This window comes from Ahaetulla prasina, chromosome 16 (assembly GCF_028640845.1).
Source record: "Ahaetulla prasina isolate Xishuangbanna chromosome 16, ASM2864084v1, whole genome shotgun sequence".
Taxonomy (NCBI): Eukaryota; Metazoa; Chordata; class Lepidosauria; order Squamata; family Colubridae; genus Ahaetulla; species Ahaetulla prasina.
This window is the reverse complement of record NC_080554.1, coordinates 408,793-431,292: the sequence shown is the minus strand read 5'-3', so window position 1 is coordinate 431,292 and position 22,500 is coordinate 408,793.

The window sequence follows — 22,500 nt, the reverse complement described above, 5'->3', positions numbered from 1 at the left end:
AGGGGAGGCACAGCCCAGCTGGCACCATGGGCAGAGCTGGCAAGCGAGGAGCTCTCTTCCTGCTCTGCCTGATAGCCGCAACCTGCAGAGGAGCAGAGAAGTCCACCTGTCCAGGTGAGCAGCAGGCAGGTGAACTCTTGAGGGCGGCAGAGAACATCACCACCCTCTGGAGATGGGAAATAAAGCTTTTTCACCCCAAACGGTTTCCTTCCATTCCCGAACCCAAGATTCTGGCCCTGGGTAGCAACCCCTTTGGTTTTCTGGTAGAAAGGCAGAAGGGGACTGAAGAGGTTCTGCTGGGCTGGTGCCAAGAGAGCCAAGGGCCCCCCAGGAGTGCCAGGCTAAGCACCTGTGAGGGAGGGAGGACCAGTCACTCGACCCCGGGAGTGGCCAGATGGCCAGCACAGCTGAGGTGGGGGGCGACCCACTTCAGGAGAGGAATGAGGAAGAGCACCCAGAACTATTTGGTTTGCTGAGTTTTATTTACGTTTTATTTGACAAACAAGGCTTGGCCTTTGCCCTCTGACTGGCACCAAGGGAGCTGCCCACGGGGCCCCTTTAGCAGAGATGGGGTCTTCTTCCTTTCCCAACTGGGGTGGTGGTTTGCTGGCGAGGACCCCTCCGTGCCCCGAATCTGCACTCCTTCACCTTGACCCCTTAACAGGTTGCTGCTGGAGGAGAGAAGAGAGAAGAATCGGTCATTCCAGGAGGAGGAGGAGGAGGAGGAGTTCTTCTCTGATGCCCTGGTGAGTCTGGGCATAGCATGGAAACATGAGCTGAAATGAAAGAAGCTTCTGCCCAGGTCTTCCCAGGAGAGCTTCTGCCGGCCCAGAAAGGTGGCCTTGAAGGACCAAAGGTTACCTTTCAGGATGGTGTGCAAGACTTCTCCAGTTATCCCCATCGAGGTGGCAACTTCCCTTAACCTCCTCTCCAAAGACGGCGTCACAATGGGCTGAGGGGCTAGGGGCAAGCAAGAGGAAGTGGGTGGGGGGTTGGCAGGAGACCTCAAGGAGGGAGGGAGGGAGGGAGCTCCTCTGGCTCCCCCCCCCCAAATTCCCTGGTTGAACTGCTGGGACGCATGGAGAGAATCGGAGGGAGGGGCTTCCGCTGGGGCCAGATGCTGTTGGCAGGAGGGGGGAGGGGATATGCCTCTCAAAGGAGGTTCCGGTTGGCACCCTAAGGATGGTGGAGGTGGCCCTTTACAGGCAAGAAGCACAGGGAGCGGCCTGGCTTTGTTGCCAGCAATGTTAGGAAGGGCGAGGACAAGGACAGTCTCCCAACCAGCCCTCCACCCGATCTCTTACCTGCAAGCATCAGGTAGGGGTCTTTCCTCTTGCTGCTCCACGAGTTAAAAGCGATGAAGTAGGTATTATAATCCGTTTCCACGAAGCGAACGTTGGTTGTGACTTCATTGCAAAAAGCGGCAAGAGGTTTGGTCTCCTTCCGCGCAGGAGCCCTGCAAGCCCCCTCCCCACCACCGCCTGTCCCAGGAGAAGCTGCCACCCTCGCTGGGGGCCTCAGCCCCGTCCTGCTTCTTTCCCTGCCTCGGGGAGGGGGAGGGGGTTTCTCTTGGAGAGGTGGGGGCAGGCTCAGCCCCTGCCCTGCCCAGAGGGGTCTTCCTGGGCTTGCCAAGGGGCCCCGGATGATGCCTGTTGTGGAGAGGTGGGGCGGTTCTCCCAGTTGGGCAGGAAGCCATTTCTTCCTTGCCAGCCCTGCGTGAAAACTCCCCAGTGGGCCAGTCCGGATGGAGGCGGGAGGGAATTCCCCACTCACCGGGGTTGGGGATCCTATACTCCAGTTCCTCCAGTTTCTTGATCCGCATCTCTAGAGTCTTGCATTTGCCAACCCTGGAAAGAAAAGGGAACTGCATAAACCTTTTGGGGGTGGGAGGGCCATGGAGGGACCTTCTTCAGTCCTCTTTCGGGGACTGGAACCTTCGGCCACGCCAGTGAGCTTTTCCTTATGGTAGCTCCCAAATCGTACTGGAGATATATATCGGTGTACTTCAGATTTCCATCTGGCTGGGCCGTTAATCTGAATGGATGGAACACGTCATTCCGCGTTGCTCCAATAGGAATGGTTAGAATAGGATACCAAACCTTGGCAATCTAGGAAACGAGAAAACAGGAGAATCTGTTAGTACTGAAGGGGAGGCGTTCCAAAACCCAAATCCTTCCTGCCAGACCTAATTAAACCGTTTGGAATGAGAGTCAACCCTTGCAGGACTGATGATGTTCCCTAGTTGGGTGGTGAAATATCTGCCAGCCAGCCCGGAGAGCACCAGGGACCCCAAAGTCCTCCCTGGGGTCCTCTTCCACTTAGAGTTGGGAGGAGGAGAACTTCCGTCCAGGATTCCCAGCTCTGACCCTTTGGGTATCGAAGTTCTGCAAGATGGGAACTTTAATTTGGGCTCCCAGCCAGCGGATCTGAGCCAAGAGGAGGCTGCCCAGCAGGAGCTTCATGGCTGAAACTCTTTTGGCCCTCTGGCTGCTCAGCCTCGCCCCTTGCCCCTTTTATCCTCCCGAGGCTCCTCCAGGTGAATCCACCCTTGTCCAGGAAGCTATGGAAGGAGGACGGCACGGACCGTTGGCAGAAGCAATGGGCCCCGGGTGGCTGCCCTTCGGAACGCATCCGGATGGGACGTTCCCTGCAGAGAGAGCTTGGAAGCATCGCCTTCCCTCCCGAACAGCCTGGGTGGGGGTCACAGTCATGCCCGGAAGAAGCCCACCGAGCGCTTCCCAGCCTGTATCCTTTGCTCCCCAATATCCCTCTTTGACCTGCTGAGGATGGGTGGGTGGAGAGAATGGAAGGGGGAGGAGCAAGACAAAGAGAGGGAGGGGCTTCCCTTGGGCCACAGATGCTTAGGGTCAAGGCCTGCCAAGAATCGGAGACTGAGGGAGGCACTGCTGGACCCCAGGTGGGGAAAGATTCTGTCTCAGGGGGTCTCTGCCGTGCTGCAGGAGTACGCCTTTCGTGAGGCTTTCGTGCACCTGAAGGGGCTGGCAACCAGAAAGACTGGTTGAGAAGTTATTACATTGTCCGACTGATTACTTATTTATTTATTTATTTATTTATTAAATTTTTATACCGCCCTTCTCCCGAAGGACTCAGGGCGGTGTACAGCCAAAATAAAACGAAATATATACAGTTAAAACAACATTTAAAAAAAGCAAATTATAAAGGCTGATAATTAAAAATTTATATTTAAAATTTTAAAATATTAAGAAAACCCAATTAAAATTCATCGCTAATTATGCCAGTCCCGCTTTAATGAATAAATATGTTTTGAGCTCATGACGGAAGGTCCGAAGATCAGGCACTTGACGCAGGCCAGGGGGAAGTTCATTCCAGAGCATCACTGCCCCCACAGAGAAGACCCTACTCCTGGGGGCCGCCAGCCGACACTTTACGGATTAACAAGCAAAATTACATTAATTGCACAAGATCCTGGAGATCTGAAGCGGAAACGTCACTTTCCCAATCAGAGCCGCATTTTACACTCCGGGTTGTGCTGAAACCAGGGATTCAGTGCCCTTAAAGATGCCACCTCACCTCAGCCACCGTCTCTTCCTCTCCCGCTGCCTTAAGGAAGATGGGGAGCCCGTCCTTTGAGGAGAAGAAAGCCGAAAAAGGGAGCAGCTCCCGAAAGTCTGCTTGGAGGGCACTTGGTGCTTCACTACCCGGGCACCTGCCTGGAGCTTCTGGGCTGTGGGGCAAGGGGGGCACCCGTGGGTCAGAGCCGGACCTGGCCTTCTTGGGGACAGGGAATAGAGCCAATCTTATATGATTTTTTTTTTCACCTCCAGAAGTGGCTTCTTGGGATTTTAACTCCTATTCCCATTGTGTCTCTTTTAATTTAATTCACATTATGAGCGACAACGGTGTGAGAACAGGACCTGGGATGCAAAAGGGCCCAACTTCTCAAAGGCCCAAATTCCTGAGTGGCTTTTTCAGGAGAGCCCAAAGGCTGAGGAAGGAGACCATCACCTGGCGTAGCAAAACCATCTCCAAACCTGCAGTGAAATTGGATTCAGAGGGACCTGACCGAACCTTCTTCTTGCCCTGTTCCTTTTTATCCTTCAGCCATCTTGCCCATTTTTCACAATCAGTGCAGTTATTTGCTTGGTGCACACCTGTCCGATTCTGCTGACAACCAACCAGCAAGGAAAGATGTCTGAGGGTGGGGTTAATCCACTTTCCCCTTGTGACTTTGCTTCGGAGCAGCTGAACCTGTGTCCCTCCCAAAAATGAAGACCTCACGCACACATCCTGCCGAACTGTCAGCAAGCGAGGTCAATGTGTTTTGATCAAGCAGCTGGTGGGGTTAGGAATAGTGGAGTCCCTCCTTAAATTCCAGCCTCCGCAAATAAGAGCCGGAGGGTCCAGGGGAGGCACAGCCCAGCTGGCACCATGGGCAGAGCTGGCAAGCGAGGAGCTCTCTTCCTGCTCTGCCTGATAGCCACAACCTACAGAGGAGCAGAGAAGTCCACCTGTCCAGGTGAGCGGCAGGCAGGTGAACTCTTGAGGGCGGCAGAGAACATCACCACCCTCTGGAGATGGGAAATAAAGTTTTTTCACCCCAAACGTTTTCCTTCCTTTCCTGAAACCAAGATTCTGGCCCTGGGTAGCAACCCCTTTGGTTTTCTGGTAGAAAGGCAGAAGGGGACTGAAGAGGTTCTGCTGGGCTGGTGCCAAGAGAGCCAAGGGCCCCCCAGGAGTGCCAGGCTAAGCACCTGTGAGGGAGGGAGGACCGGTCACTCGACCCCGGGAGAGGCCAGATGGCCAGCACAGCCGAGGTGGGGGGGGGACCCTCTTCAGGAGAGGAATGAGGAAGAGCACCCAGAACTATTTGGTTTGCTGAGTTTTATTTCTGCTTTATTTGACAAACAAGGCTTCGCCTTTGCCCTCTGGCTGGCACCAAGGGAGCTGCCCACGGTGGGGGGTGGGGCTTTAGCAGAGATGGGGTCTTCTTCCTTTCCCAACTGGGGTGGTGGTTTGCTGGCGAGGACCCCTCCGTGCCCCGAATCTGCACTCCTTCACCTTGACCCCTTAACAGGTTGCTGTGGAGGAGAGAAGAGAGAAGAATCGGTCATCCCAGGAGGAGGAGGAGGAGGAGGAGGAGGAGGAGGAGGAGTTCTTCTCTGATGCCCTGGTGAGCCCTGGTGAGTCTGGGCATAGCATGGAAACATGAGCTGAAATGAAAGAAGCTTCTGCCCAGGACTTCCCAGGAGAGCTTCTGCCGGTCCAGAAGAGGTGGCCGTGAAGGGCCAAAGGGTTACCTTGTGGGACATTGTGCACGATCTCGCCAGTTATCCCCATCGAATTGGCAGCTTCCCTGAACATTCTCTGCAATGCTGGCGTCACGGTGGGCTGAGTGCCTAGAGGCAAGCAAGGAGGAAGTGGGTGGGGGATTGGCAGGAGACCTCGGGAGGGAGCTGCTCTGGTCCCCACTAAATTTCCTGGTTGAACTGCTGGGACGGTTGGAGAGAATCGGTCATCCCAGGAGGAGGAGGAGGAGGAGGAGGAGGAGGAGGAGGAGTTCTTCTCTGATGCCCTGGTGAGCCCTGGTGAGTCTGGGCATAGCATGGAAACATGAGCTGAAATGAAAGAAGCTTCTGCCCAGGACTTCCCAGGAGAGCTTCTGCCGGCCCAGAAGAGGTGGCCGTGAAGGGCCAAAGGGTTACCTTGTGGGACATTGTGCACGATCTCGCCAGTTATCCCCATCGAATTGGCAGCTTCCCTGAACATTCTCTGCAATGCTGGCGTCACGGTGGGCTGAGTGCCTAGAGGCAAGCAAGGAGGAAGTGGGTGGGGGATTGGCAGGAGACCTCGGGAGGGAGCTGCTCTGGTCCCCACTAAATTTCCTGGTTGAACTGCTGGGACGGTTGGAGAGAATCAGAGGAGGGGCTTCCCCTGGGGCAGAGATGCTGTTGGCAGGAGGGGGGAGGGGACATGCCTCTCCAAGAAGGTCCAAGCTGGCACCCGAAGGATGGTGGATGGTGGAGGTGGCCCTTTAGGAGCAAGGAGCAAAGGGAGGGGCCTGGCTTTGCTGCAGGCAATGTTTGGAAGGGCAAGGACGAGGGACTCTCCTGACCCTCCCCCACTCAGCTCTCTTACCGGCAAGCACCAGGAAGGTGTTCTCATAGGTTGGGCCCATTGAGATGTAAGCAATGAAGTAGGTATTATAATCCGTTTTCGCGATGCGAAGAGTGCTGGGAACCACTGCAAAAAGCGGCAAGATGTTTGGTCTCCTTCAGGGCAGGAGCCCTGCAAGCCCCCACCCCACCCCCGCCTGTCCCAGGAGATGCCGCCACCCTCCCTGGGGGCATCTGCCCCTTCCTGCTTCTTTCCCTGCCTTGTCTTGGAAGGGTGGAGGCAGGCTCAGCCCCTGCCCTGCCCAGAGGGGTCTTTGCGCTCTCTCGGGTGGGTGGGGGAGCCAGGATGAAGCTCCAGTGGAGAAGTGGGGCGGTTCCCCCAGTTGGGCAGGAAAACGTCTCTTCCTCGCCAGCACCACGTGAAAAACCCCCTGTCAGCAAGTCCGGATGGAGGCGGGAGCAAATTCCCCACTCACCGGTGTTGGCGTAGTTCCCGTACTGTTGGTATCTCTGCATCTCCACCTCTTCAGTTGTGCATTTGCCATTCCTGGAAAGAAAAGGGAACCGCACAAACCTTTGGTGGCGGAAGGGTTGCGGAGGGACCCACCACGATCCTCTTTCGAGGATGGGAACCTTCAGCCAACCAGCCAGGCTTGTCCTTATGGTAGCTCCAAAACGTACTTGGGAACTCTAATGATGTACTTCAGATTTCCATTCGGCAGGGCCTGAAATCTAAACGGGGGAAACGCCGAATTCCTCTGCTGACCAGTAGGAATGGTTAGAAGAGGATACCAAGCCTTGGCAATCTAGGAAAGGAGAAAGCAGGAGAATTCCTTAACACTGAAGGCACTAACCCAAATCCTTCCTGCCAGACCTAATTAAACCGTTTGGAATGGGAGTCAACCCTTGCAATACTGATGATGTTCCTTAGTTGGGAGGTGAAATGTCTCCCAGCCAGCCCGGAGAGCACCAGGGACCCCACAGTAGCCCCTGGGGTCCTCATCCACTTAGAGTTGGGAGGAGGAGAACTTCCATCCAGGATTCCCAGCTCTCACCCTTTGGGTATTGAGGTTCCGCACGATGGGAACGTTAATTTCGGCTCCCAGCCAGCAGATCTGAGCCAAGAGGAGGCTGCCTAGCAAGAGCTTCATGGCTGCAACTCTTTTGGCCCTCTGGCTGCTCAGCCTCGGCCCTTGCCCCTTTTATCCTCCCGAGGCTCCTCCAGGTGAAGCCACCTTTGTCCAGGAAGCTATGGAAGGAGGACGGCACGGACCGTTGGCAGAAGCAATGGGCCCTGGGTGGCTGCCCTTCGGAACCCATCCGGATGGGACGTTCCCTGCAGAGAGAGCTTGGAAGCATCGCCTTCCTTCCTGAGCAGCCTGGGTGGGGGTCACACTCACGCCCGGAAGAAGCCCACCGAGCCCTTCCCAGCCTGTATCCTTTGCTCCCCAATATCCCTGTTTGACCTGCTGAGGACGGGTGGGTGGAGAGAACGGAAGGGGGAGGAGCAAGACAAAGAGAGGGAGGGGCTTCCCTTGGGCCACAGATGCTTAGGGTCAAGGCCTGCCAAGAATTGGAGACTGCTGGACCCCAGGTGGGGAAAGATTCTGTCCCAGGGCGTCTCTGCCGTGCTGCAGGAAAATGCAATGAATGCAGTGAAATTGGATTCAGAGGGACCTGACCGAACCTTCTTCTTGCCCTGTTCCTTTTTATCCTTCAGCCATCTTGCCCATTTTTCACAATCAGTGCAGTTATTTGCTTGGTGCACACCTGTCCGATTCTGCTGACAACCAACCAGCAAGGAAAGATGTCTGAGGGTGGGGTTAATCCACTTTCCCCTTGTGACTTTGCTTCGAAGCAGCTGAACCTGTGTCCCTCCCAAAAATGAAGACCTCACGCACACATCCTGCCGAACTGTCAGCAAGCGAGGTCAATGTGTTTTGATCAAGCAGCTGGTGGGGTTAGGAATAGTGGAGTCCCTCCTTAAATTCCAGCCTCCGCAAATAAGAGCCGGAGGGTCCAGGGGAGGCACAGCCCAGCTGGCACCATGGGCAGAGCTGGCAAGCGAGGAGCTCTCTTCCTGCTCTGCCTGATAGCCGCAACCTGCAGAGGAGCAGAGAAGTCCACCTGTCCAGGTGAGCAGTTGCCACTGAGGAGCACAGACAGCATCGCCACCCTTCAGAGGTGGGAAATTTAGCTTCATTAAAGGAAAAAACGGGTTAGCCATTCCAAATCTTCTTCTACCTTTCCAGAAGTAAAACTGGTTGCCTGAGAAGCAATGAAGAGATTAACATAGGCACTCCTAGACCATCAGACCATCAGGGCCCCAGAAGTCACCAAGAATTCCTGGGGTCAAAGGTGGGTCTGTTGACGGGGGTGGGGGTGGGGGTGAATTCGCTTTTGAATGTGACCCCTTCCAAATGAAGCCCCTCCCCTTATTGTAAGGAGAGGAGGAATGTGTTATGAATGAAGAGCGCTAGGATTGGTGGGAGGGGCGAAGGAAACCCCTTTCTTCCTGGCACTCCAGCTGTGGAAATTCCCCTCCCTCTGTCTGTGGCCATATCCTTGGACTTAGCCACCTGCCCTGGTTTAAGCCTGCCCTGAATAGAGTGGCTGGGAGGGGGTTGCCCTCCACCACCACCACACCACCCCAGGAAGAGGGCCTGGAAGCTCCCATGGCCTTTTCTTTCTTTTTTTTTATTGAAAAAGTTTTAACAAACAAAAACATTTTTCCCCCTTTCCCCCCCACTCCTCCCCGCAAACCCCCCTCCCCCCTCCCTTCATGCCCCCCCCCCGGCTTCCCGGGTCAATCACAAGGTATTGTTATACATAAACCAAACATAAAATAAAATTTTCCCTTCTAATCCAATTAACCTCATCCAAATCTTTTCATTTCCTAACCCCCACATTCTATTAAATAATACATCTTAATTATTCAAAGGCAATCTGATATCTCTTAATCTGATATCTTTTTTGTAAATAATCAATCCATTTTTCCATTCAATTAAATATCTTTCCTGCGTATTGTCTTTCAAAAAAGCTGAGATTTTAGCCATCTCAGCCAAATTAGTAACTTTCAATATCCATTCTTCTATTGTAGGTAACTCTTTTTTCTTCCAATATTGTCCAATCAACAGCCTTGCTACTGTTATTAAATTCAAAATCAGTTTAGTCTCAGTCACTGTACAATCCGTTATAATTCCCAAAAGGAAAAATTGCGGCAGGAACTTTATCTTCTTCTTCAGGACATTTTGAATAATCCACCAAATTCTTATCCAAAAGGCCTTAATTTTCTTACAAGTCCACCAAATATGAAAATATGTAGCGTCATCACAGTCACATCTCCAACATTTCGCTTGGATATCAGGATACATACATGATAATTTTTTGGGATCTAAGTGCCATCTATAAAACATCTTATAAAAATTTTCCCTTAAATTCTGTGCTTGTGTAAACTTAACATTTCTAACCCAGATTTTCTCCCATGTTTCCAACATTATTGGTTCCTGAATATTCTGTGCCCATTTTATCATACAGTCCTTTACCAAATCCTTTTCCGAATCTATTTCAAGCAACACATTATACAATCTCTTTATATGCTCCTGGGTCTGATTTCTAATTTGCTTTATTAAATTTTCCTCCCTTTGCATTATACCAATTTTTTGATCTTCTTTCCATCTAGTACTTAATTGCCCATATTGAAACCAAGTATAATTCCTCCCTTCTTCATTTAATACCTGTAATGATTTTAATTGCAAGCTACCTCCTTCAGCATACAAAAGTTCTTTATAAATAATCATTTCCTGTTTCTGTTCTATATTTATATTCTCTATTGCATGTCTGGGGCTCACCCATATAGGAATCTTATAGTCTAGTTTATAGGAATATTTTTTCCAGACCCGCAAAAGAGCCTTTTCTTAATGGGGGAGAGTGGCTTGGAGGGAACCCCTGGGGAAATTGGACCAAGAGGGAAGTGGGAATCCAGGGTGATTTCATCCCCGGCGTTTTTGTATGTGTATTGTATTTGTATTTGTTTCTGTGCAGCTGTTACAATTACAGTGATTTCAGTTATTCATCCTTCAAGCAACCAACCAGTCTGTCCAGATTTTGCCCCTTCCAGGGCCAGCCCAAGCACCTGTGAAGGAGGAAGGACCACTCAACTCCGGGAGAGGCAAGATGGCCAGCACAGCCGAGGTGGGGGACCCTCATCAGGAGAGGAATGAGGAAAAAAGCACATCAAGTGTTTTGTTTGCTGGGTTTTATTTCTGCTTTATTTGACAAACAAGGCTTGGCATTTGCTCTCCGGTTGGCAGGAAGCGAGCCACCCAAGGGACCCCTTTAGCAGAAACGGGGTCTTCTTCCTTTCCCAACTGGGGTGGTGGTTTGCTAGCGAGGACCCCTCCATGCCCCGAATCTGCACTCCTTCACCTTGACCCCTTAACAGCTTGCTGTGGAGGAGAGAGAAGAATTGGTCATCCCAGGAAGAGGAGGAGGAGACATCCTTCTCTGATGCCCTTGGAGCCTAGAAGTGGTGATGCCAAGGACCAAAGGGTTACCTGTTCGGACCACGGGCACAACCTCTCCTGTGACCCCTGCAGAGGAGGCAATGTCCTTGAATTTTTTCTCCATTTTAGGTGACATGGTTCCCTTTTTGGCTAGAGACAAGCATGAAGATTGAGGGAGTTGGGTGGTAAGGAACCCTGGGGTTGGGGAGAGGGGGATGCTGTTCTGGCTCAGAGCTTTGCTCCAAAATTCGCTGGGGAGGCATGGAGAGAATCAGAGGGGAGAGAGATCTAGAGGCCCAGGAGGGAGAGGCTTCCCTGGGGGCGGGGGTGGGCCTTACCAGGAGGTCCCAGCTGACACCCCAAAGGTGGCGGTGGAGGTGGCCCATTGGGGGCAAGAAGCAAAAGGAGAGCGCCCCCCCCCGTTTGCTGCCAGCAACATTAGGAAGGGCAAGACAAGGGCCCCCCCGCCCCCCGCCTCATTCCAGGCCTCTTACTGGCAAGCGTCAGGAAGGAGTCCATCCCCCGTTCAATGTAACTGATGATGTAGCTTTCATAGTCGGTATCCAGGATCTGAATGATGGTGGGACCTTCCACGCAAAAGAGAGGCTGTTTAAAGTCCCGCTTGCTCGGGGCAGGAGCCCTGCGAGTGCCAGCCACTGTTCCTGGAGAAGCCATGAGGCTCTCCTGGGGGGTCCCAGCCCCCATCCTCCAAGACAAGCCTCTTGCGGAGCGGCGGTGGGGGGGGGAAGGGAAGGGGTGTGTGTGAAAATTTGCCGGCCAGCAAGTCTGATGAGGATGAAGGAAGGAGGCACCTCGCCACTTACTTGTGGTCTTGAATTTCCCCGGGGTCCCTTGTTTAGCCATTTGGAACCTTCTCGTCTGGCATCTGCCGTTGCTGGAAAGAAAAGTGAACCGTGCAAACCTTTGGGGGTGGCTCAGGATGGAGGGACCCAAGCGAGGCAGCTTTCAGCTGAAGTGTTGCAGAGAACAGCCCAGTCAGCTGTTAACTGGACCCCAGACATCGTGCCAGTATGGGGGATGACAGGTATGGGGGTCCCAAGCCTGGAAAGGTTCCCAGCCCCATGCCCTTTTCCTTCGGGCTTTCCCCCACCCACCTGCCCAGCATTTGGGGGCATTAAGCCTCCAAAACTTACGAAAGATACTTATAGCTGTACGTCACACCTCCCTTCCACTTGGCCGTTAATGTATAATCAGGGAAATGTTTCTCAATGACAATGTTTGCCACAGGATGCCAATCCCCAGAAATCTGGAAGGAGAAACCAGGAGAGTTTGTTAACGCTGAAGGGACTCCAAAGTCCAAATCCTTCCTGGGGAAGCTCCATGCCAGAAGTGGAGTCAATTAGCCAACAAGGCCCTTTGGAGAAGCGCAGGTAGGTGCCTGGCAGGGAGAGCTTCCTCCTTTCCACCACAGGAGCCTTCTGAATCCCGGAGTGACACCAAAGACCCGACCAAAAGAAACGGGGTGAAAATCTGGCCGTGCGGAAGACGCCTCTCTGGAGGCAGCAACTGAGGCTTCTCCTCCCAAATGTGGGGAGGTACCCTGAGCCCAGAAGAGCCTTATCTCTTCTATACTGTTTGGGATGGGAGCCAACCCTTGCAATACTGATGATGTTCCCTAGCTGGGTCATGAAAAGTCTGCAGCTGGCCTAGAGAGCACCAGGGACCCCCACAGTCCCCGCCTGGGGTCCTCTTCCACTTAAGAGTTGGGAGGAGGAGAACTTCCGTCCAGGATCCCCAGCTCTGACCCTTTTGTTATTGAAATTCGACATAGTGGGGAACTCCAATGTGGCTCCCAGCCAGCAGACCCCAGCCAAGAGGAGGCTGCCCAGCAGGAGCTTCATGGCTGCAACTCTTTTGGCCCTCTGGCTGCTCAGCCTCGCCCCTTGCCCCTTTTATCCTCCCGAGGCTCCTCCAGGTGAAGCCACCCTTGTCCAGGAAGCTATGGAAGGAGGACGGCACGGACCGTTGGCAGAAGCAATGGGCCCCGGGTGGCTGCCCTTCGGAACGCATCCGGATGGGACGTTCCCTGCAGAGAGAGCTTGGAAGCATCGCCTTCCCTCCCGAACAGCCTGGGTGGGGGTCACAGTCATGAGGATTGACCGTGACCCCTCCTGTGACACACACACCCCGAATTAGAGCAGGCCACAGGCTCCAATGCAAAGGTTTGGTCCAGAGGGCGCAAGAAGCTCCTGATGCTTAAGAGATGCTTTGCACTTAGTCTCATGCTTCCTCAAAGATGTGCACGGATGATGTTACCTAGTTTGGTAATGAAACGTCCTCAGGTAAGCAAGGAAGTTCAGAGAGACCCAAGGACCCCACAATCTCCCTCCTGCACCCCAGCATTGGAGGAAAGATGGGCTGCCCTCCCTTCTTTGCCACATCGGTGATGCTCTGTGGCCCTCTTGGGATGCTGCCCAACTGAGCCAAGCACGCTCCCTGCGCTCTGCCAGGCCTGTGTTTCGAACCGAAAAGTTCACGGTGTTGTTTGCAGGAAGGCAGTTTCCAGCTGGGGGCTTTTTTTCCGCTCTCCAGCTGCCCAAAATTGCTCTGGGACTCAGGGAACGCCACATCCTTCCTCCTTTGGAGAGCGCTCTGGACTCTTGCCTTGGTCAGCAGCAGTGGTGGGATTCAACCAGTTCGCACCACTTCAGGAGAACCGGTTGTTAACTTTCTGAGCAGTTTGGTGAACTGGTTGTTGGAAGAAATCATTAGGGCAGAGAACCGGTGGTTAAATTATTTGAATCCCATGACTGGTCAGCAGGGAGAGTGACCCTGAGAAGGGCTGGATCCCCTTTGGGGGACTGGGATCCCACCTCTCACAAGAGGCTCCCAGTTCACCTCTCTTTTCACCAGCTACCCTCACCCACTGCCCACCTCGCCCCCTCCACCAGGCGGGGGCTGCAGGCAATTTCCCAGGAGAAGCAGAAATGGCCACCAGCTGTGGGAGGGCCATTTGGGTTAGGATCTGTCCTGGAGCCCCTCGGGAGCCCTTTGGCTGGAGGGATCTGAACCCGTCATTGCCCCGTCCTTGTCTGGCACCTCACCCTTCCCCAGCAGAGGAAGGATTGTACCATCTGCCCCACATCTCCTTTGGGGCCAGAGGGTTGAGGTGCAGGGGAAGCAGTCCTGCCCTGCCCCCACAGAGGGGGGTAAAAGCCCTGCAGGAACAGCTATTCTGCTGCCTGACCACCTCTGTTTTGCATCCCTACCTTTTTAAATTCAGGTCTGCCCCTCATTCTCCCCCACTGGATCCTCTCCCACCCCCAAGCCACAGACCAAGGTGGCCCCACAGGGCAAAAGGACAAGAAATAAAAGTCACACTGGAGAAAGGAGTTGCATTTTCTGAGTCTATTTATTAAGATTCCTCCCTGGAATTTGAGCCAAGCCCGAAACATGTCCAGCTGCTGTCCCCCCCCCCCCCGGCTGTTTTGAGGCCTCTGCTCTGGTCACCTGCAAGGAAAGGAGCCAGTGAGTGGAATCAGGGTGCTGCCTCCCCCTGTTTTTCATGCAGATGGGTAGGATTTGGCATTGCAAACGGGGTGACCCATCTTAGAAAACTCACCTATTATTCTTATTGGCACTTCACTGTGGGGGAAGAAAAGGTGGCTGTTAATGGCGAATAGGATGAATACAAGATGCGTTTCAGGGAAAGGTAAATTCTTAGGTCATCTGCCCACCAACATGACTCCCCCTCCTCCCCTTGCATGTAGACCACCCATCTGCACCTATCTTTCTACATAAGGCATACTCAAAAGAGATTTCAAGAAGTCCATTCCCATGAATGGACTCTATTTAGATCTGTCTGTCTGTCTGTCTGTCTATCTATCTATCTATCTATCTATCTATCTATCTATCTATCTATCAGTCATCTATTTATTTATTCATCCATCCATCCATCCATCCATCCATCATGTATCTCTCTTTATTTCTGCCTTTGAGCCAACTTCTTGGACAGGTCTCTGCTATGTTAGTGGCCACATTTTTCATTGTGGTTTGCCAGGAGGGAGAGATGGGGGCCGTCCCAAAGCCAAACTTCTATACTTAAGGCAGGACTAGAACTCAGGTCTTCCCAGTTTCTAGCCTGGAGGCTTTAGCCCTTCCACCAAACCTGCTCTCCTCTATTCGTTACTTTTCTGCTCTGAATTGCATTACCGGTTGGGTTTAAAACCACAATCTGATCTTCGCTGTAGCCGAGCCTTTTACATTCTTCTTTGAATTTCTGAATTATTTCAGGATCCTGAGTTACTTTGCGACCTGTGGGGACAGAGACAGAGCAGGGGAAGAGATTTCCAGGGGGAAGGGGAGCGGTGGTGGCAGGCTTAATCGGGGGTTTCCCATTGTGTCAGGATTTTGCCAGATAAGTAAACGCTGGGCAGACTCTTAACCCTTTCAGGAGCCCCGAGTCTTAATTTTTAGGGAAATGCATAAAGAGGGTTGAGGTGATGACAAAGCCCAGCCTGCCTCCTCCTGGCAGGGACGATGGGCCTTGGGGCACCTACTGTGAAGTGTTGCGGTTCTGAAGTTGCTGCCAACTTTGATGATGGACATGACGAACTCGCCATGGGCCTTCACTGACTCCACCGTCACCTTTGTATCACCTGCCGGAAAAGGTTTGGGATATGAGGGGGAGATTCAGGCAGGCCCAATTCTAGCCAAGCTGGTGAACTTTTGGAAGCAGGAACTCAGCGTTGGCTCATTAGGCAGAGCAGCTTATCTGATAAGTCTCCAGACCGTTTCAGGTATATTACAGGTAATAAGCAATGCGTACCTATCAGAAAAGGGTGTGTAATTACTATAAAATCAAACTGCAGAAATTACAGTTTAAATATAGAAGCTAATAGTAATATTAACATCCTTTAACCCTTTGTAATGTAGTATTTTGAGATGGTTAATGAAATGGCGGATGGACTTCTGCACAGACAGCCCGACAGTCCGAGTTGGGGTTTTCCCCCTTGAACCACAAAAATAGCAACCTGCTGCATCCCGAACAGGTTGGGACCTTCTGAGAGGGACATTCCCTTTATTTCCAGCCTTCCGGTTCCTTGTGTCCTCGAAGAATGGAGATAAATAGGACCCCTGTAGTTCATATACAAGCAACAATCCAAGCTGCTGTTTCACCTCTCTCTCCTTCCACACCTACCCCCCCTTTCGCTGGGACCCTCAGGAATCAGGGGAGTCAAGGCTACTCAATCATCTCTTTTCAATGGAAAAGGCAGGAAAGGTTTATATTTCGAAATAACATATGGCTTTAAAATATTTAGAATATATACTCTTTACGAAGGAGCAACTGCAGTTCTTGGAAGGTCAGAACAATGGAATAACACAGTTGGAAGGGACCTTGGAGGTCTTCTAGTCCAACCCTTTACCATTTTAGACAAATGGTTGTCCAATCTCAAAAACCTCCAGCGATGGAGCCCCCACGGCCCCTGGAGGCAATCTCCACCTCACTCTCTCAATCCGGTGACGGATGGACTTGACTGCAGTGGCCCTGGGGCCCCGATCCCTTTACGTGGACTGTGTCCCCAAAGACCCTGAAGAGAGGCGGTCCCACGAGTTTAGGCTCTGCGTCCCCACCACTCCCCCCTGGAAGAGATGCTATGGGGTTGCCCACCAGCTCCTGCCCAGCATCTGTTTGCTGGAGTTGAGGGCAGAGCAAGAAGGCCTCCCCGGGGCCCAGTTTGGTCAGGTGACCGAATCAGGCAGGTACACAGGGCAAGCCCTTCACCAGTACAGACCACAGAGGCCGTGATATTTTCCATCTTCTCCTTTTCTGAACTGGTAGGTTACATTCTTGCACCCGTCCGGCCTGCAAAAGAAGAGGTGGAGAGAGCTCTTCCTATGGCATGAAAAGGGGGAGGCTGCCTGCCCTAGAAAGCCAAGAGTCCCACCGTTGAAGGTTAATCTGAACTAACCCAGGTTGTCCAACTGGGTGGGAAGCATCACCCAGCTACGGCCATCTGGCTTTCCCTCTCCCTGGCTGTGGGCTTCCCAGGGACTTCTTTCTGCCTCCCTCCATTTGGTTAAAGGCTTGTTGCTAAGGAAGCCAGATTGGTGAGCATTTCCGGCTGCCCAGCCCCAGCCTCTCTTTCTGACATTTTAGTCTTGTGGGGCATCTGCCAGATTGGCGTCCTGCTAATTTGAGGCATTTTAGAATCACAACTGGATCAAAGGATTTGCATCAGTGGCTGAGGAACCTCAACAGATGCCTTCACTCTTCCTTCAAAGCTTTCTCCGACACTGGCGTGGGGCTGTCCCTTACTCCAAGTTAGCCTTGAGTTCATAGGACAAGCCCTGTGGGCTCCTGCTTCAAATGGCCTCAGAAATCCACCCTTGCAGCCTCCTGGCCTTGTCCTATGGCCTTGTCTAATGCAAGTCCACAACGGCTTGGCTTCAGCTAGGATACTTACATGGGGAAAAAGGCCAAAATGCTAAACACATCTTCCCGTGGTCTTGACAGGTCAGCAACAAATGACGGCATGTCTCTTATCTGCTCCAGATGGTCTGGTGAATCGCAGGCAACTGCATAACTCACCCAGCGACCCAGAACCTGAAGCAGAAAGAGGGAAGAGGAGCCACCTTAAGTCTCTGGAAGGGACCAGCCTCCCACCTGCTCACCTGAGGCCAGACCGGTTCACTGGCTGCGCATGCGCACTGCAGACCACACACCAAATGCAAGGTGTGTGTGCGCACAGGCAGTGCACAACAAAAGGAGGCATGGGGTAAGTAGAACAGCACGCAGGAGGCTGATCAGCTGTGGTGCGCGATCTTTCTTTTTAACTTTTAAAAGCATTTTTTTTACAACCTATTTGGCTGAACAGGTTGTAAAAAAATGCTTTTAAAAGTTAAAAAAAGGCTCTGATGATTGTGTGGCTCAACTGTGATCGTCAGAGCCTTTTTAAAATCTTTTAAAAGCATTTTGTTTACAACCTATTTGGCCGTATAGGTTGCTACCTTGATGAACGTATCTTTTCTTTTATGTACACTGAGAGCATATGCACCAAGACAAATTCCTTGTGTGTCCAATCACACTTGGCCAATAAAATTCTATTCTATTCTATTCTAAAAAATGCTTTTAAAAGTAAAAAAAAAAGGCTCTGACGATCGCACAGCTCAGCTCTGATTGTCAGAGCCTCTTTTTTTTACCTTTTTTCTTTTTCTTTTTTTAAAATTTTCTGTTACACAATCTGACAAACACACAATATATAACATATAAATGTTTACTATTTCTAAACAGCGTTTCTTAGTGGTCTTCTTTCGCTTTTATATCTTTCCCCCCATATCACATTTGTTATTCTATTTTCTTCCTTATCCCCTTTTTCTTTATTTACATTAAATTATCTAATATTAATAGCTTTACTTTTCTAGATTCTTATATATTTATTATTTACATATTGTACATTCCTAATACTTCTTTTTTTTTTCCTTTTAAAAGTATTTTTTAAAAGAAGCGGCAAGCGGGGGAGCGGGCGACTGGGCATTGGGTGGGCATGGGCGGGTGGCCCAGGGATTTTTGCTACCGGTTCTCTGAACCACCTGCCGCTATCGCTACCGGATCGGCCGATCCAGTCCAAACCAGGAGCATTTCACCCCTGCTTGAGGCGCTCCATTGAAGCTACTGCCGCAGCTTTTGCAATTCCAGTTTCAGTCAAGGGGGGGCGTGATATAGAGTGGGGTCAGCCTATTTTCCAAAGGTTACCCCGAGCAGGGCATTGGACCAGAATTTAGATGCAGCTGCAACAAATAGCTTTCTTTGTGTTGTCCCATCAATCGAAGGGAGAAAGTGAACACTGCTTCGGTTTGATTCATTGCAGAAAGAGCGTTTACAGAAGCAGATGCCCCCCACCCCCAAGACCCAAAGTCAAGCGTTCTCAGTCACAGATTGAGGGAGAAATGAATGATGCAACCAGATTCTTCCCCAGTCTGGAGGGATCCCCTCTGGCTACCATAATTCCCCGGCTGGTCCTTTGGCCTAGAGAGAGAAGGAGGGGTGGGGCGGGGGGAAGACCTGGTGCAATTGACCTTCAGTGCCAGTGAATCTCTCACATCAGCAGAGGTGATCCCTTTCCATATATGAGATTACAGTATTGGGGTCCCCTGATCAATCATCCCAAAGCAAGACAGCCCTGCTCCAACCACCTCCGTCTACCTCTATGCTGGCTGTGGTCATTTCTTTCCAGGGCGATTCAGCCTGGACGAAGCAGCAGAGGGCGAGGCCCAAAGCGAACAGCAGGGTTTTCATCTCGCCCAGTCCTTTCTCCTCCTCAGACGAAGAAGATTCTGACAAGACTCGGAGGCAGGTGACTGGCGTTTGCAGGGGCTCCTGCTCTTATAGAGCCCAGGGGGCTCCCTCTGCCCCCCACCCTCGCAGAGGCTTGCGTCATCTCCATCCAGGCGCGCAACCACTGAGATAACGGGGTTTTTCTTGGCTGGGCCCCGATGCCACGGGGGCCCCGGCTGGCAGGCTGACCTTACCCATTGACGTTCTCCAAACAGGGGAGGTTTGCGTTGGCTCCGGACCCAGTGGGCATTTGGCCTGCAGCCCACCAGGAAAGGTCTCCCTCTTTGTTCGGAGCTGGGCGAGAAAGGTCAGTGGCTTGGCTAAAGTGCAACACTAACAAGCTTGTGAGCAGCCAGGTGAGAGAACAGAGGAGAAGATGGAGTCAGGAGACCAAGGTGTCCTCACTTCCTCAAAGGATGTTAAGACGTCATAGTTAGGCTCAAATAATACCAACTTTTAGAAAACCGGGATAGAAAGAGCATTGATGCTTTTGGCATTTTGTGTTCCTGAGAACATGTGGACAGCTCAAGATGAAGTCAAGAGAATAATGAACTGCAGAGGGGTTTAGTTTTCGAGGGTTTTCATATGCACAATTAAGAGAAAGATTTAATGTAAGGATTGTGTGTTCCAGAGGGGCAGAGATGTATAAAGGTACTTCTTGTTAAGGTTGGAAATTATGAAAAATGTGGAGGGGCAGTTTACCACACATGGCGGACTTGTGGGAAAGCAAAACAAATTGTAAACAAATAATACAATGATGCAAAGAATTTTGAAGATTAATATTGAGATGATATTTCCTTCCTTCCTTCCTTCCTTCCTCCCTCCATGAAAGATTATCCAAGAGAAAAAAACCCATGTGGTCACTCAGAGCTGACTCCTTCCTGGTGCCACATATTCAAAGAACGATACACTCCCCCATAACCCGAACTCCTATAACTTTAACCTTAAACAGTCTACTGTTGACCTCACCAACATTCCTAAGAGGTCTGTAAAGGGGGCGTGCATAAGCGCACCTGCGTGCCTTCCGTCCCTGTCCTACTGCCCCCTTTTATTCATACCCATTTTCCTGGATTAATGTTTATACTTATTCCTGTTATCTCATACATGTTTGACTAGATAGATAGATAGACAGACAGACAGACAGACAGACAGACAGACAGACAGACAGACAGCGATACATGAGAGAGAGAGAGAGAGAGAGAGAGAGAGAGAGATGGATGATAGAATGGCTTAGAAATAGACAAATATAGAAAATAGATAGATAGATAGATAGATAGATAGATAGATAGATAGATAGATAGATAGATAGATAGATAGATAGATAGATAGATAGATAGAATGGCTTAAAGATAGACAAATATAAACAATAGATGATAGATAGATAGATAGATAGATAGATAGATAGATAGATAGATAGATAGATAGATAGATAGATAGATAGATAGATAGATAGATAGATAGATAGATAGATAGATAGATAGAATGGCTTAAAGATAGACAAATATAGACAATAGATGATAGATAGATAGATAGATAGATAGATAGATAGATAGATAGATAGATAGATAGATAGATAGATAGATAGGTAGGTAGGTAGGTAGGTAGGTAGGTAGATAGATGATACATAAATAAAATTGTGAGGGTTACACAGCAAGTGATTCTGCAACTTGGGTTAAGAAACCCCGGTTGTTATATTCATTCAGCATGCTCGAGGAAGGATTCAGAGAAGCTGGGAATGTTTCAGGAAAGCCAAGGGACTAAAAACTGCGTCCTGTGAAGAGAGTGAGCTGACCTTGAGAAGACGGGGTGCTCTGGGCTCCAACCCCTCCCTCTGGGCAGCTGGGCCAAGAAGCAGCTGCCTCGGAGCTGCTCCCTCGGAAATGGCTGGGCAGCCCTTTCTTTGGGTGTTTAGGTTGCTGAGGGGGTCCCCCGCAACTGGAGGTTTCACATAAACCAGTCTCTGGCTGTGGGAGGGATGGTGACCCCCAACATGCTAAGACAAGGGCTGCATCCCACTACGCCCTGAGCATCAGCTATGTGCTAAGCATGTTGTTGTGGTCCGCCAGCAGCCTGCAGAGTTGGACAGCGATGAGGCTGAGGAAGAGTGTGGGCCAGTCCTGGAGGCTGGGGAAGGCCCGGATGAGGGCTCTGCGTGGGAGGCAGAAAGGGGCCAGGGCCATTGGTAAGTGAGGTGCGGAGCCTCCAGAGGCTGACAATAGTGAGGCAGAGGAAGAGGAGGAGCCTGTTCCTAATGCACACGTGAGAAGAGCTGCCAGAAGGCAAGAGCAGCTCAAGTAAAGAGGACGACTCGGAAGTAAGGCCAAGAGATGATTGGCCCCTCCCATCAGGCTTAAAAGACTAGCAATGGCGTTTGAGCTCTTTGCCGGAAAACAACATTGATAGTTTCCTCTTGTATTTATTTTGTATCGGTATCTTCTGAACTGTTGCCAAGAAAGGCCTTTGGCAGTTTGCCTAATTGGACCAAGGTTGGTGATAGGACTGAGGAATTTGTGTTGGGAGGAATTTGCTTTAATTTAGTTGAACTACGCTGAGAATGAAGTAATTCTCAGCTGTACGAATAAAGTTTCTTTGTTTTTTCACTGACTGAGTTTTCTACGACCTACTTGGGCCTGGGTCACAACACATGTCTTCATACCACTCGCTAGTCTTGCCTGCTGGGAAACCACACCATTCCTGTTAGAGAACTTGTGGGAACAGGAGGATGCTGCTGCTCGGTATGGGAAGGGAGCCCCTCAGAAGGAGCATTGGGCCTGGCAGACGCAGCCCACGTCTGGAGCATCCTTCCCCCACAGGGGCCGCTGCTTCCGGTGGCTCAGTAGTTAGAGCACAGTACTGCAGGCTACTTCTGCTGACTGCCAGCTTACTGCAATTTAACAGTTCGAATCTCACCAGGTTGACTCAGTCCTTCCGAGGTGGGTAAAATGATGACCCAGATTGTTGGGGTCCAGAGGCTGAGTCTGAAAACCAGAGGTGGGTTTCAGCAGGTGCTAACCAGTTTTGGAGAACCAGTAGCGGAAATTTTGAGTAATTTGGAGAACCATAGTAAAAATTCTGACTGGCCCCGCCCCCATCTCGTCTCTGCCTCCCAAATCCCAGCTGATCGGGAGGAAATGGGGATTTTACAGTATCCTTCTCCTGGAGTGGGGTGGGAATGGAGATTTTGCAGTATCCTTCCCCTGCCACACCCACCAAGCGACGCCCACCAAGCCATGCCAAATTCACCAAGCCACACCCACAGAACTGGTACTAAAATTTTTGAAACCCACCACTGCTGAAAACCGCTTAGAGAGGGCTGCAAAGCATTGTGAATAGAATAGAATAGAATAGAATAGAATAGAATAGAATAGAATTTATTGGCCAAGTGTGACACAAGGAATCTGTCTTGGTGCATACACTCTCAGTGTACATAAAAGAAAAGATACTTTCATCAAGGTAGAACATTTACAACACAAATGATGGTCATAGGGTACAAATAAGCAATCAGGAACAATCAATATCAATATAAATTATAAGGATTACCAGCAACAAAGTTAGAGTCATACAGTCATAAGTGGAAAGAGATTGGTGGTGGGAACGATGA